Source organism: Strix aluco, chromosome 2, assembly GCF_031877795.1.
Source record: "Strix aluco isolate bStrAlu1 chromosome 2, bStrAlu1.hap1, whole genome shotgun sequence".
NCBI lineage: Eukaryota > Metazoa > Chordata > Aves > Strigiformes > Strigidae > Strix > Strix aluco.
Genome location: NC_133932.1, coordinates 112,473,625 through 112,487,966, shown reverse-complemented (window position 1 = coordinate 112,487,966; position 14,342 = coordinate 112,473,625).

Here is a 14,342-nt window from a genome sequence, read left to right as displayed (position 1 = left end):
CAATGCAAAATATTGCTATCCTTGGCAGTGGTCATCCCTGAAAGCAAACCACACAGCTCACAGTTGGCTCAATTCTGGCACTAGATAGACCAGTAAGAATTTGCAGTTCAATTCACCTGGAGAATGCTTGAACTCTGCTTTAGCATGTAACGATGTTTCCCTGTGGCAGTAAGATCTACCTATACATATGTATTTACATAGATGTAAGTATTTAGTCATTCATTTTCTCTACATTTGTAGGTTTCTACCATTTCTAAAAATATAAAATTAAAAAAAAAAAAAGTTGGCTTTTTTCAAGTGAGTACAACAGACACTATTAATAACCTTTAGCTCAGGAAGTGAGATTTTCCTTTTAGTCAGTTGGAAATATTTAGTAAAGGAAGCTTACAGAATAACTACCCTAGCTTGATAAATCAGCAAATGAAGCATAAAAAGGGGGAAGTATCTGACTGTGGCAACGGTATTTCAGGTCACTGACAGACCTGGAAACTGAATCTTCGATTTTAGCCTGGCACCAGCTCATCTGGATCATACCTCTCTCCAAGCAGTCAGGTGTAAGGACTGACCTAAACAGCTCTACTCACCACCTGTCCTCTCTATAAAACCAATCTGATATGGAGATAGAAAAGCTTTCAGGGGCTTTCAATGATAGTCCATTTGGTGCTCTCAGAAACCTTTGCTGTGCTTCTATTAGTCCTCTCTGTTTCCTTTCAACTCCATTTCTTTAATTTGTTCCCTCCAGTTTTATTCCCACCCCCCTCCAAGAAGACACCAGTTTCCAAAGACTACTTTTCATGATCAGCTGTCAGCAGCTATACTAAAAGTGTGAACTCCTCACAATTCATGTCGCTTCATCTCTGCATGTTGCTCAGGGTGCTGGTGGCTGGGACCTGCCCTGTTCCCATGTGCTCTCCAGCTGAAGTGCTGTGACCATCCCAATTGCCCTTTGAGCCCAAAGTTGTGGAATGGGCTCCCCTGTTCAGCTCACTAATTGACTCTCTAGTGGTAACTCATGTATGAAATCTTCTCACCTAACTTTAGACATCTGTCTAGCTGTCTGGTTGAAGGTTTGGTATCAAGTCTCCTTATGCAGTCAATGAACAGATAGGCATTTCCAGAGGACAGTTCATTCCAGAGGTTGGAATCCAGAAAATGTATGATAAGTAGACCTATGGAAGTGCCTATGTCTTTTTCTATAGGCTAAAGACAGTATCTGTGATTATGGGGAGATCTTTGCATGTATAACTGTGTGGAAGTACGAACAACTCATTATTCACAACTGTGACAGATGGCAGAACTGGTTTTGGGCGCAGTTTACGTAAATATTCAGTATATTATATTTTACTAGGAGGTGTAACTAGGCAGCTGAGAGGTAGGATGACTACTTACACTGCCTTGACTACAGCATAGAGGGTCCAGTAGCTGGTCCCACAGGGAGGAGAAAACTGGTCCAGCCTTCTCTATGAGCAGCTGGGCAGGCTCAGCTGGGCACAGCTCCCAGAGGCTGTCGTGGGGCAATAAAGGAGCTGGAGACACTGCCAGCAAGGGATGGCTGCAGTGGCACAACTTGTGGGCTCCCAAGAGGAGCAGAGGACTGGTTTGTAGAGCAGGATGCAGAACAAAATGAATGCCTCTGGCTTTCCTGGGGATCCAGAAGAAACTGTGTGACAGTTACAGTAGCCCAAAAATGTGGTGAAAATTACTGGACTAGAAAGCAAAATTGGAACAGAAGATGTCCATTGGAAGGACATGGTGAGGAGATTTATTCTGTCTCACCCAGACATGCTGAGTGTATGCCATTCAAAGAGATATTTTATTCTCATTTATTGTTTTTGCACTCAGACAAATCTTACTTTTGACCACTGCAATCTTTAGATGTCTTTCAGTGTGCATGCTCTAAAGAAAAATCAAGGTAATTTCACCTCTGGCTCACATGGGGTCATGTCACAACCATCTACTTTCTTCTCATGTTATCCACACAGACATGCATGGATCTCTACTACAGCCAGGTACAGAATCAGATTAAATTTTAGTGAAGACCCACATTAAATAAGGATTTTAGTCCTTTGCCGGGGGTATTCAGACTGGACTCTTTACATGAACTTACAATTTGTTGGACAAATTTTTTTACAATTTGATTTTACAAATGTAAAGTTATGTTTGAGAGTAAACAAAGTGCTATTGAATTAAGGCAGCTACAGAGCTGAATAAGCTACAGAGGTAGCTATCTCAGAGTAAAGTGTTTGCTATAAATCAGTACTCTCACTTAACTCACAATAACTCCTTCAGAAATATATGACTGATAGATGTGCACACAAGTGCCTTGAAGCTGATGGAACCTGAATGCCTTAGGCCAGTAGGGAATTTGGCCCATCACCTGCAATTAATATGAATTACCTTGAAATAAGAGAATTTTCATAATCAAAAAGGTTCTTTGATTGATGTCAGATTACAGACAGAAGGCCAGTTTTTCTGCTCTGTCATACCTAGCTCAAGTCATTTTGACCTTTGCAAAAATAATAGAAAATTTAGTATTTGGGATGTAGTAGTGGCAGAAATAGACATCAGAGCAATTGGGAATGTAGTTCATGAAAAGGTTCACAGATATGCAGAGGGCCATGCCAGGGAGAAACCTAATAAAGGCATATTTTGCAGATTTGCTTGGTCTGAAATGGGATACTGATGTTGTGCTGAAATGAGACAACTCTTTGAAGTCTGGGGAGTTTGACAGATATTTTGACCTTGCTTTTTCATTATATACTCATTTCAGTGGAATTTTTCAGCCTAGGAATTGTTTATGCACAGTGTAAAGCAGTGGAGGTTAGGGCTGACCATTGTACCACCCTGTCTTCTTGAGATTTTATAAACTTGATAAGTAGACTCACACCATTCTCTACTTCAGATTTCTAAGAAATAAGTCCCATTCATGCTCTTCTACCTGTATTGGATTCTCTTCACTTTATCTCGCAGGAATAGCACACCACTTGCACCATAATGTATGGAAAGCCACTGCTCACACTTCTGTTGCAAATGTCAGTGTAATGTGCAGCATCTGTTTGCAGCTCTCATGAACAACTATGCTGAGGCACAGCCTCAGTCTGGTGTTAAAAATTATTTGGGTCTTCATAACATTTTCTTTGACTGAACTGATGTCCTGTTACATACACAGAGCAATCCACCATAAACTGAAAATTTCAAGAAAAGGGTTAGTGTAGAGAAACTTCTTTTTTTTTTTTTTTTTTTTTTTTTAAATCTTACTGCAATATCTTCAAGCAGAGTAATTACTGAATATTGAAACTATTTACCTAATAAAATTTCACATACACAGATGTTTGCCCCTAGGAACTGCTCAAACAAAAGTATTTCTGTAAGAAGCACACAAGATCATGAGCACCAGAAACAGAGTACAGCTTGTATTAACAAGCATTTGCTTTCTGAAGACAGATGACAGTACATTCATTTTTCTTACATTTAGCCATCTGAAAATTTGGAACCGACCTCTGACAACAAGTATTTCATGGAAAGGACCTGAAAACCTCTAAAAAATTGTTCTGAAAATCCACCTGAGAATATGCACAGTTTTAAAACATGTTAATTTATACAGATCTGTACCATTCAATTAAGCTCACGCTCAAAATGGTTTCCTCTGACAGGAGCTGCCTGCCATCTGTTAAGTCAACTATTTCTATTGCCAATGATCTTAAGTTCATCGTTTATGCTAGAGTGATTGAGATTCTTAATCATAAATATCATCTGTTCTTTTCCCTCCCTGTCCTCCTCCTCTTCATTTGGGTCATGATTTTTTGGGGGCTTTCTTAATCAGCAGTTTCTAAAGGTGAAACCACAGGAAGAATGAACAACCTGGGAAGGGGAAAAGGGGTGGCTGTTATTGTTGCCTGATGATTTACAGTGATTTTTCATTGATCACAGCACTATCGGTTTGTGTGCATTTTCCTTGCATTTGATACACTGCCACAATTAGGAGGGATGGTGACTACAGGTTCAGGTCATCTATTCACTCCCTTTCTGCATGTCAGTGTTTTCCATACAGACAAGAACCTTTTAATTTTCATAAAAGGGTCAGGTCCCTGAGGAAGTATAAAAGACAACTGAATCAGCAATGTTTGTTTGAATAACACCCAGAAGTTTCCTTATACAGTTCCTGATGGCCAGTCCTTGTATCTGGGGCTCACATATCCTGAGAGTAGCATATGTTTCCAGATAAACGTTTATGTTTAACTGAAATTAAGGACCATTTCAAACAAATGAAGAAGAAAGGATTGTCACATGTCTTGTTAGTGGGTTTTGGAGATGTACAATGTAGAAGACCAAAGATTTGCTGCTATCTTGTTCCCTTTAACAAATAATTTGGCATTTCTGCATTTCTGGTACTCATTTATTGCTTTTTCTGTCTGCTGTATCTCCTGGCCCATTCCCTCTCCCCTGTCTTTCCAAACATACAGCTTTGCTAAGGCTCTGCCATCAGGAAAAAAGCAAGGAAAGGAGAGGTGAGGACCATCCCCTCCTAACACCACCTTACTGCGCAGGTACTGAACACATCCTTCATGCTCGATAGCAGCACGGGGCATGGAAATTTATGCTTAAATCCTTTCTGCTGGTTCTAGAGTCCACTGGGTCATACGTTCATCCTGAAAGTGTACACACATTGGAGATGTGATGTTCATAAAGCCTAGCTGGCGCAGATTCTACAGGGCTGCAGAGGACTCAGTGATCACCTGCCACCTGAGAGCTGTCATGTTTGCATGAACAACGTGGATTGTAAGAACTTCTTCTGGCTCATTCTACCCCCATCCCATCTCCTACTGTCTGTTTTACCCTAATGCAGCAAGTCAGGTTTTGTACTGCAATAAAAAAAAAGAAGGGAATAAGAATAAATTCATTATTGACTCTTTAATCATATATTTCAGGGTTGTTCTATTTCTCTTTGCCTTTTTCACTGTGGCTAGTAAGCACCTTATCTGACTATATGAAGACCTAAGTCAAATTCAGCATTGAAGACAAAAGGGTTTTATCAGCTGGGTAGCAGTGAGGGTGCTATTTCTTTTGCACCACCAGCTGCTTACTACATGAATGATTTATGAAAGTATGACTGTCTGACTTCATATTAGCTTATGTTATTTCAGCACCCCTATTAGCAAGGATATTAGCAAAAATTATCCTTCTCCTGTGTTTGAACAAGAATTTAGAACCTTATTCTTGTAAAGCAAATGACAACAACAACAATGCAAATAGATTGCATTACGAACAAGATACAGGGAGGTACTGAACTTCCACAACTCCCACTGAGACAATGGAGTGAAGGCACTCTGCATTTCCTGGGATGGGGAAATCTAGTTCATTCAGTACTCTGATAAATTATAAATGCAGAGTTGATTTTACAACTAGGTCTTGATGAAGAGTATATAGTGCTGAAACAATCAAAGAGGAATCAGAGTGGACATTTGAATTCAGCAATATTCAGCTGATATCCAAAAATGAACCCACATGATATGTTTTTCTAAGCTACTTGGAATCTGTTTTGAAGTGTGTTACCATTGCCATGCCATGTTACATTTCCAGGAAGAAATACAGCCTTTTGATTGCACTGCAAAATATTCCACAATCATTTCTTCACTGACACACAGCTTATTTACTTAAAATATGTATTGAAGCTCCAAAACTAGATTCAAGTTCACTAGCAATGTGATTTGAACTCTGAAGAACCAAGACATAGCAGAGGAGATAAAGCTGCTGTTTTAACATGAAATGTGAATTCCCTTGGCTAAAATGTAAATGCATTATTACTTTGCTGTTCTCACACTCAGGAATTGCAATGTAATTAAGCCTGATTTGTTTTCTACTGCAAATCCTATTTAATTTTGATCTACTTTGTTATCAAATTTAACATCATCATAATAATATAACTTAAATCCCACAGATAGTAAGTCTTAACCTGATCCTCCACAAGAAACTAGACTGAATTTCATGGTATGTCACTACTGCAAGAAAAATGCATGTTATGACTTCCATAACAAAGATCTCAAAGCAGAGATGAGCTGTATCTTCATGAAAAACCACATGCTACCATGAAATGGATGTTTTCTTCCCTCTAACTTTGGATCTTGAAAACTAGGTATCGTTATTAGAAATGCCTTTTTCAAGCAACTGGTAATCCACAACTCCCTTGGAGCTTGTGAGTGTGTTCATGGCAGTGATAGCCATTCCATGTGACCGCAGGGTGAAGCTACAGCAATATTTATTATTATGAGGAAAGAACTGCATTTGAGGATCAGGTCCCCATAGTTATTTAGGCACCTAGGGGTAATGCTGGCATTTCTAAATCTGCAGCTGAGTTTCTGCTCTTCCCAAAGGTGTCTAAGTTTCCCCCCTTCAGTGTCTGTAAAGCTGTCTAAAGTGGCAAATCCGTTTCACTGCTAACTAATTGCTCAGAGACCAAGGTCAAGTTGAGGACCAGAAAATTTCCAGAAGTGAAGTTATCAAGAAAATGTAAACTTTCTTCAGAGAGTAATATATTTGTAACCTTCCTCTCTTGTCCCTTTTTAGTCCCATTTCCCATAGCATGTGCTAGGAGCATGGGTGGTACCTGTGCAGCTGCAGGGAATGGTGTCAAAGTCCTCCCCATGGTTGTGGCCAACAGGGAAGTTGGTGTCTTCCACGCGGGATATTGCAAGAGGGACAGAGCTGTGTATGTCAAACAGTGCATATCAGTGAGGCTAAGTCTGTGTTGGTAGCGGTCCCACAGCTGGGACGAGCCTGCTGCCAATAGGCTGGTCATGTCCTAATCCTCTCTAGTGACATCCCTGGGGTTTGAGTAAGAGGGGCAGGATGTCATCCCACAACTTCATGTTCTGGCTATGTTCACTTGTTCTTGCTTGTTTTACCTGCCTACCAAGCCCTGTTGGTATCCTCCAAGCTTAGATGATCTTTTGCATGGAGATGGAGTTGACAGTCCGAATCAGCAGAAGAGGAGCAGAGCAATATCATCACAATGATCATCAAAATGTCACATGTGGTTTGGCTGCCAGGTCTTGAGCTGTGTAAGCAGGTGATTTTATGTGTGAATGAAGTCAAGGGGTTTTGCTTGAGACTGTGAGCAGAGGACCCCTATCAATCAACTGGCTCCACAATTTTCTTCACCTAGGCTGCCCTTTTCTCTCCCTCTCTCATTGGCATTTTTCTCCTGGCCAAGTGCCTCCCTGCAGCACTTAAAAGTGGATGGGGACCCTGACAGCTCAGCTCATGGCTCTGAGCACTGAGAGTTTGGGAAGTGCACGCCATAGTAAAGCAGGAGTTGGACAGGTGGTAGAAATAAAGAATATCCCCATGTCAAAATAAGATTGATCTTGTTAAGTCTGGTAGTCCTATGAAATGTTGTATATCCTCAATTCCCAGAGAACTCTTTCCACACACTTTTCACCCTGTAAAGTTATTAAAATATGACTTTATCTTTTTTTTTTCCCCCATTATTATTACTTATTGCCAGAATGAAAGCACCCAGTTCGAGCAAATAAAGATTGTCTTCACTTGCCACTTGACATGTTGGACCCCTCTTAAAACTGTTCTTATTTATTGTTAGGAAAAAAAAAAATTTTCCTTGTGTCGAATTTAGATGATAAAATTGGTCAGTATAGGTTTATTTGCAGCTGGATTAGGGAAACAGTTTTATAATAAAAATACAAATTGGACTGTAATCACATTGATTTTGGTAAACATTTCCATCCTCTTCTCTGTGTGTATGTGTGTGCAGGTTAATTAGAAAGTTCAGAGCCTTGCCTGTGAAAATCCACCTTTTTAAAAATGTAGATTTGAATTTGGAAGCTTAATGAGATCTACAGAAACCTTACAGTGTTTTCTGGTCAAAGTCAGAAAGCAGAAGAAGTAACAAGAAGCCTGTTTCCTGACCTTTTCTCGAGCAAATTGACTTGCTTGCATATGCAAGGCAATTATTAACTCCATAGACAGTAATTACATCCATATAATATTTATTGCACACCGAAAGAAAAAAAGAAAATTAAAATTCCATGGTTGAGTATTCAACTCACAAACAACAACAGCATGAGAGCTGCTTGTGTTTCACTTCCAAAGCCCAGAGTCATGTTTTTCAGAGAACGAGCATCCTGCAGGGTAAAGATTTAGGAATAATTGCAGAGAGCTCCACCACTCAAGCTCAGGGAGAAGCTGATAGCAGTAGCAGGGGATCATTTTTATGGGAATAAGCAGAATATAGGATGGCATAGTTTCCCACTGAGTGTCCAGCTAGCACTGGAGGAGTGACCAACACCAGGAACCTTGGGCTCCACTACCAGTTCTAGAGAGGAGTGTGCATAAATGTGTCTGCCTTTCTCACATCTGTGTGATCATTTCTGTTCAGATATATCTCAGCCCTGCCTCCTGCATGCCCCATCCTGGTCTCAGTCTCTGAGTTCATCTAATCTAAGTCTACTTGCCTGGGTTTCACACCCTAAAAGTAGCTTGCCTGCATGGCTATTTTCAGTCCTCTTGTTTCTTTCCTTCAGTCTACTTATCCATAACCCCATGACCCTTTCCCTATCTTTATTTTTGTCAGCCTGTTTTCCCCATTTTACCTTCTAGTCAACCGTTCCCCACAGATTCCTTGTCCTCATCTCTCTACTGTGATTACTGCAGCAGTTTCTGACATCACCAGTTCTCCTACAGCTTGTGACAGGTTTTCAAAGGCTGCCTACTACTCCGTGAAGATCAAACTAGCTTCATACAATTTTCTTTTAAAAGCTGGCATGAGAAAGAGGCATTTTTTTTCCTCAAATTTTATGTAATAACCTGGTTTCTAGACCTCTCATCTAGAAAGTAGACTCAACTCCATTTTCAGACTGAAGCACTCAGATATGCATGTTTTATCACTTTCACAATGTGATTCAAAATAAGATTTCACTGGGTAGGAATGTGACACAAAACCTAGGCTCTCTAACCTACTGGTTGAACCACTGGCCTGAGGCTTGATTCTTGTCTTTGCTACCAAGACTATATCTGCATTTGATATTAAAAGTCATGAAAATAAAATACAGAAAGACTTCTTGAGACTCGGGGATCCTTTTTTTTTTCATCTGTAGAAATCTTTCAGCCACCATCCTATCAAATAAGACTGTTTTCTCTATATTGCCTTGCCCAGTGTACCTGGTACTTTTTCTGTATGGTCACAAAGCTTGTACTGGAATTTCACATGAGATGGTAAGTCTCCTGCTTTGCTGCAAACATGGGCTAAACCATCTGAATGGCAATAATAGCCCTACCCTTTACCTCAGGTTTTTCTGTGATCCTAAGAGAGCCTCACAAATCTCTGAACAGCTCAGTTTGGTGGTGCACAGTCTAGTTATACATCTCCAATATTTCTACCAATTTTTATAAGTGAATACAACAGTGAGCAGGAAAAAGAAGTTGCAATGACACTATAAAGTGCCTGGTGCGACACCAAGGCCTAATTTTCTCAAGATTGTCTTGTGACTCCCCTCAAGAGCATTCCTAAGGGAATTAGGAGCCATGAGAGTGCAGCAGTTGATCAATAGAAAAAGTCAGGTAGCACCCAGCCCTGGAAACATCTTCCGAGAAACCCTTCTGGCAGTGTTCATGATCCAATGATGGGTGTATGCCTGCATCAACAGGAATGTCTGAACCATACCCATGCAGAACTTCTGCACGACTTTATGCTTTTTTAGAGAAACATTACACAGGTAGAGAGCGCTGGCATCCTGACCCAGGTCTCACGGCCCAATACAAGCAGGCTGTGTCTGTGCTGGGGTTTCTGGGAGGGATTCAAGATTCTATGTGGAGGTGGATCCTGTAGACTTTCTCCTGCCCTTTCCAATGTTAGGGTGTGGTGATGCATTGGTTGCTCTGTGCATGCACAGAGGTTGATTTCCACTAACACAGGCTAGTTGGGAGCCAGGGCACACTTCAGCATTTCTCCAGTTCTAAGAAAAACTGTGAGCCCAGAGCTGTGGTATGCATTCACACAGGGCTGTATTGGTGGATGTATGGTTGCAGCACTCGTCCCAGTGATTTGGCTTTCACCTGTAGTGAGATCCACTGAGCCTGCTGGCTAAATATTGACACTGGGGTTTGCAGGCAACCCAGATCTGTCTTGAAACCAGTGTATTTATCGCTTCTTGGGCTGCTTTGCTGGAAAAAGTAATGTTTCTGGTCACAGCCTGGTGACAAGGCCACAAGAAGTATTTGATTATCAGATAGTTCTGTATCCACCTTGCCTATCACCAGCTTTGCTTAGTGTCTGGGGGTGTCAGAGATGACCATTTCCTGCAAAAATTCTGAGAAAACTTTCCCATTACTGTCCTGGACTCTTTCTAAATTTGGCATAAGATAATCCCCAGGCCTGAGACTCCAAGCTGGTGCTAGAGACATCCACTGGCCAAGGCCTACAGGTCCTCAAAACTGCAAGGATGATTGTTTTCTTTTTGGATTTTCCCCTTGGAAAGCAGGTTGTTCATTTGCTCAGTCAGGTCTGACATGGCCCCATGTCATTCTGCATCCTTCTTCCAGAGGGTTTTGGTACATGATACCGGTCACAAGTGGTGTTCCTCAGGGCTCAGTGTTGGGACCATTTCTGTTCAACATCTGTATTGATGATCTTGATAAGGACATAGAGTGTATCATCAGTAAATTTGCAGATGACACCAAGTTAAGCGGGAGTGTCGAACTGCATGAGGATAGGGAGGCTCCACAGAGAAACTTGGATAGATTGGATTGGTGGGGCAACGTCAACAGGATGAGCTTCAACAAGGCCAAGTGCCAGGTCCTGCACTTGGACCACAACAACCCCATGCATTGCTACAGGCTTGGGGAGGTGTGGCTGGAGAGCTGTCTGGAAGAGAAGGATCTGGGGGTTCTAATTGACAAGCAGCTGAACATGAGCCAGCAGTGTGTCCAGGTGGCCAAGAAAGCCAACGGCATCCTGGCTTGTATTAGAAATAGTGTGACCAGCAGAAGTAAGGAGGTGATAGTCCCCCTGTACTCTGCACTGGTGAGGCCACACCTGGAGTATTGTGTCCAGTTTTGGGCACCTCAATACACGAGAGATATCGAGGTGCTGGAGCGAGTGCAGAGGAGGGCAACGAAGCTGGTGAAGGGCCTGGAGAACAAATCCTATGAGGAGAGATTGAGGGAGCTGGAACTGTTCAGTTTGAGGAAGAGAAGGCTGAGGGGAGACCTCATCAGAAAGGATGAAAGCTACCTGAAAGGACGTTGTAGAGAGGTTGGTGCTGGTCTCTTCTCACAGGTGATTAGTGACAGAACAAGAGGGAATGGTTTTAAACTGCAACAGGGGAGGTTTAGACTGGATATTAGGAAAAAATTTTTCACAGAAAGAGTGGTCAGACAGTGGAATAGGCTGCCCAGGGAGGTGGTGGAGTCACCATCCCTGAATGTGTTTAAGGGTCGTTTAGATGAGGTGTTGGGGGATACAGTGTAGGGGAGAACTTGTAGAGTAGGGCTGATGGTTGGACTCGATGACCTCAAGGATCTTTTCCAGCCTGAATGATTTTATGATTCTATGATGACCAGAGTGAGACAGCATCCTCTGAAAGGGCTGTTTGCTGGGCCATGGTCATGACTCAGTTGCCTACACATATGTATATAGTGCTGCTTGAGATGCTCTGGAGTATCCAAGACACCCACAGAAATGGCACATATGACACACAGCCCATAGGGGTCCAGATCCTTCAGGGTTGTGAAACTTAAGGGGTCTACAAGTGCCACTAGACTCCCATGTTTATGCACCCAGGGTGTTCATGGCATGGGTTAGTTGGGGATGAGAAGGAGGAGGAACTTGCCAAGTGGTTCATCTGAGTCCAAGAGTCTGCAGTGAAGTAGCCTCTGGGACTTAGAGAACTGGGGACAGGTGGAAAAGTCCACCGTGGACTGCTCTCACTGAGAAGGTCTTCAGAAAAGCTCTACAGGAATTTTTGCAATGTGCCTATTCCACACTAAACTTTACCAATCTTTCCAACAAAGTCCATCAGATTTTGTGCTCTCTTCATTAGGCAAATTAAGTCCTCATTATGTTTGTGGGATTTTTTTTAGTTTAAAAAAGAGAAGCCAGCATTTGCATATCAAACTGTGAAGAAGTGAGGTATTTTTACTTGTGATTGGTCAGAAAATTTCCCCAGCTTGATACATTTGACATGATATGACAATAACTATAACTGCTACATAATCAAAGGCATAAAGCAAATCATGGATAAAGTGCAATGAGGAGATAATTCATATTTTGCGGAAATTAATATTAGGGAGTTGTGCTATAACCTTATAACAGTGTTTAAGTGTGGATGATAAGCATCTAAATATTACATTAATATTAAAGTCTGACACTTTGTAACCTATTCCAATGATTAATTATTAGGAGAGGGTAATAAAGTTGCAAAGAGGTGATATTTCATTAGTAAATTATGCTGTCCATATGACATGGCTTGTCATCATGGTATTTACAAATTCTTGCCAGTCATTATGAATTCACTAGAGCAAGTCCTTAATGGGAATTTTTATTGGTTTCAAAGCAGAAGTCTTCTTATAGAGAACACCCTGGCCTCTCTGCTGCTCTCATGAAGGTGAAGACAGAATTCCCATTGCCTTTAGCAGATCTTAATCCACCTCTTGCTTTTCCTACAAGACAAACACTGAGGTTTCTATCAGGCAACCTTCTACATCTGTCTGCCCTAGGAACAGTTACTGATTGAAACTGCCTGCTCTGTATGGTTGCTAGATCTTGAATTCCTATGAAAATAAGTAAACACTACTCCTGCAGTATGTACCTACAACTGGTGATCTGAATACCCTGTTGAGGTGCTTCTGTAAAAGAGTGAAGAAAATGAATATTTTACTTTTTTAAATAAAAGCTTTGAAAGAGATGCATCCATTCCACAAGAGTAACGAAAATGTAAATTTATCTGAAAAAAAGTTTAGGAAAACAAGTAAAGTCGTGCCATGCATTCTTACCATGTAACAGATAAAAAACTGCAGACTTTGAGTTAGAATTTTGTTAGAAGACACCAGTTATTTTATACTTTTAGTGTTCAAACGGCCAGCTTGCTTTCTTAATGCAATTTATAATGAAGCTTTTATTTCTTCATAATTATTTTCTTTGCAAACCAAGATTGTTAATAGTAACTGATTAGTTAAGCAGTGGCACTGGTTTCTCACCAGTTAACAAGAGCCTTTGTATAAACAAGGTCTCATGCATTTTTCAATGGCAGGAATAGCAGTTTTTTTGTTTGGCAGCTCCCAAATGTCATTTTGCCATAGCTCCTATGTTAGGAATGGATACAATTTCTGTTAGTGTCTGGGAGGTTTTCCAATTAAATGAGTTGGAGCTGACAGGACTTGAATGAGTTATTGTCTGGTTTTATGTCTTTTTAAAATTTGACTGCTTGATTTTTTTTAGCACTTCAGCTGGGTTGTTAGCATAACTTAGACTTTTTGTTAACTTCCCCAAAGTGACCTATACAGTTCCAATTTTATATGCAGTTTTCACTTAATCTGATTTCAATGGCAACTTGATTCCTCAACAACTTTGTATATCTGGACTGCTGCTCCTACACATCTACTCAATTCCCATTTAGTCAATCAGATTCTTTTATTTCAATGAGATAATATTTTAACTTAGATAAAATCCTAAAAGAGTGAATTGGTTTTTCCACTTCAGCAAGAAAAAAATGCATTATGTTTGTGTAGAAATAAACATAATCACTAATTATCACTGATAAATTATTAAATGAATCTTAATAAATTATTTAAAATTACAAAGAAGCAAGTACTTAGTACCAACTATTAATTATATCTTAAAAGAATCTCAGATTTTCCTAAAACAACATCTGCTTTAGTTATGGATTTTACAGTTTCTTATACCAGTTTGCTATGTGTCCATTGTGTCATTCACTCTTCAAAAAATAATCACTTTATTTTTGTAAAGATAATTACTTTTAGGAAGTGATACCCAATATTTCTCATTTTTCAACCCAACAGAGGAAGTGTCTAAGCTGCTACCTTTCTTACTCAGTTTATTTCTGTCAATTATTTATTTCATGCAAGTTTTTCTGACTTAATCAATTTTCACACATTTTTTTTTCCACAGTCAGGCTTGGAAAGTAGAGAAAATCCACTTAGCTGAGGTGATGACTTCAGTTAAATAGAATAAGTAAATCTGCTATGCTGTGATTTATTTTATCAAATGCCTACTGAATACTGAGGGAAGTTTTCTGTGCCTGATTTCTGTGCAATTTTCATGTCAACCACATTGGACATTTGGTATTACTAATGTTTTTTGAAGTCAGGCC